Below are 2,987 nucleotides of genomic sequence, written 5' to 3'. Positions count from 1 at the left end.
ACGGTTGATTTTAGAGATAAATTAAGCAGATTAACCAAATAATGATGCAAGCCGAGAGTAGGCCTGTATTACATATTATAATAAATGTGTATTGTTATCAATTATTGTATTTTGTTACTTAACAATAAAAAATAAAAAAATCCGTAGTAACCTTAACTCGAAATCTAAACCACCGTTTCACCTGTATGAACCGTTTGACCTGTTTAAGATGAATGGTGTATTTTGTATCATTTAACTATAATGAATTTTAACCTGTATATGTACGTTACGCGCAATGATAAGCTTTAGAATACGTCTGATAAAAGTAATTGCAAAGGACCAAGACTTGAAATAAATTTTAGTTATAGCTATGACAAATATTATTCGTTGCTTAGTAAACTTTCTTACGTAACACTTTATACCAACCATAACATTTTCTCCTGGGTTTTGCTAAAAGAGCGATGCCTCAAAGGATTGTACCTTCACATTTCCAGCTACAACTTGTACGACATGACACACATGAGGAAATTGTGAAGGTCGGTGGAGCAGTGGAGACTTGTAGAATAACTTGTATACATTTCCCAAATTACTCTGAAGGTTTGAACTTGAAATGTGTCTTAGAAAGAGATTTAAGATATTGAAGCAGACGTGCTTGCGTTCCAAGAAACGTACAATGAATATTTATAAAATAAATACATGGGATGATTCTTATTACGATATTGAATACCACATGGACACCAATAAGCATTTATGGACAGTATCATAAATAATTAATTACAATCATACTTTCTCAAAGATCCTAATTATTTGAAGGAAGACAATATTGGTTTTGAATTTTTATACGGCAACTGTACCTAATAAATATTTTGAATAACTTGAACGTCCCAACTAGAAGATTCATTCCACCGGGCTCAATGCACCTCTAGTGCATGCAACCCATCGAGGTGCCTATGCATACCAGCGGGCTCAGACCGGGGCTCAACTGACTGGATTCTCACAAGTATGCACCTTAGATGTGCAAGGTGCATTGTGGGTGGGGGGAGTACCCAGTTACCAGCCCCAAAGTGCTGGTTTCCTGGGCTCTTTTCCCTCAGCACTTTCTCTGGGTACTTTCCCTTAAGAATTCTTTAAGCACTATTTCTCATAATTGGTGTTTTTGGCTATTGTATCAAGCAGTTAAACACATAATTACACGGTATATCCTAAATACTCGAAGGAATAAAATTATTCTATATAATATGCATATCTTAAAGTAACTTTTATAAGCGTCCAGCTCTAAGCAACCTTTGAATAATATGGTGTGTCAAGAAGGTTGAAGCTGAACTCCTGACGTAACTGAGATAAGCAGCCGTCAACACAACCTGTTTTCACTTCAAATATTACTTTTTTGACATTGCACTTCTAAAATCCCTTATATTGTAAAATTATATCTTCAAAAACCACTTAATCTCTCAGCATTTTTTGCATTTGACTAAACTAATTTCATGTTTTCTTACGATAGTTTTGTAGCATGTCAAAGGAATTTTTCACAATACTAAGACAATTGTATCAATTCTCCATGTGAGATGTATTTAAATATTATTTACCTATTCCGTATTTAAAATATTGTATAATAGTGAAACAGTTAAAAAAATAAATAACAAATAATTAAAGAAATTTAAAGAAACACATTGATAAAAGAAATGTTCAGTGCATAAAATGTATACAATGAGGTGGGGGTTTGTTGTAATCTACACACACAAAGCATTCTTCATTATCTGTACAACTCATCCTATTTAAGTTTTAGATTACATTCCTTACAGGTTTAAAACTTATATACATGACAACCTATTTTATTAGATTGGTTATTAAAACTTCTAAAATTGTTTAGGGGAGTTATTGAATTTGACTAATTAAGCAAGAAATTTCCTTTATCATTAATAATTCTATAAAACCTTTACCAGATAAGATTAATTCGATAAAACCGTTAGTGGATAACATAATTTGTTGTGCTAAAACTTATATGAACCATAAGAACAAAATACTGACTAAGCTGTGTAGATGAATTGATATATGTACTGTTTTGTAAGAGAATGAACGTAAATACAATTCTTAGTTTTTGCAAAACCAATGGGTGGAATCTTTCTGAACTATAAACCATCAAAGTATCGTGATTTATTCCAAAATTGATTTTATTTTGGAAACTCACAATTATTGTCAATATATCACTGTTTATCTTTTGATATCCTGACTAGAAACTATCAGAAAAAGTGACAAGAAGAATGTGTTTTATGAAACGATAAAACACAAACTGGGTAGGCTTTGTAACATGAAACAAAGCACCCTGTGAATGATAAGGAACTGTTATCAGTCACAAGTTCAGTTACCAGGGGTGACAGTGTATCACTGAGGAAAAGAACCACATTTGTTCATCGAATCAGCATCGAACAAAAGGGATAAAAGTAGTCTTGAACTTTTACCAAAAACATTCTTTAGGAATTGCAACAAAATGTTGTTTTAACGAAAGAAATATTATTATTGATATGCTATGTTTATTGTGTTATGTTATGTCAAAATGCTATTTCACATTTAAATCAACACCTAAATGGCAAATACTCCTGACAATTGCCTTGGCTATTTTGAATGTTATTGTATTTTGAAGATGACACACCTATGGTCTATTGTTTACAACGTTGTCATTTTCAGAAGGCCAATTTATACGTGCTATCTTCCATTTATACTATTTAAAAATGTACACTTGAGTCATGTAGTATTCATTCATGTGTAACTGAATAGCGATGTTTATTCTGAAGCAAAGAAAAATACTAGGCTACACTTAGTTTTGTTTTCATTATAAATATTGAATCAATAATAATGCCAAAGTTTACCAGCGGAGTGAGCAGTGCCGGGGTACTTTACCACCACAAGCCCGCAGAACATACGTTTATCAAGCAAATGTCCGTTAAAATTTATTTTACTTTTGACATTAAAATTAACAATTTAGAAAATGTTTCTTTTTTTCCGGCAAA

This window comes from Macrosteles quadrilineatus, unplaced genomic scaffold (assembly GCF_028750875.1).
Source record: "Macrosteles quadrilineatus isolate MER2022 unplaced genomic scaffold, UCM_ALF_1.0 Scaffold_349__1_contigs__length_90095, whole genome shotgun sequence".
Classification (NCBI taxonomy): Eukaryota; Metazoa; Arthropoda; class Insecta; order Hemiptera; family Cicadellidae; genus Macrosteles; species Macrosteles quadrilineatus.
This window is presented reverse-complemented; position numbering follows the sequence as displayed.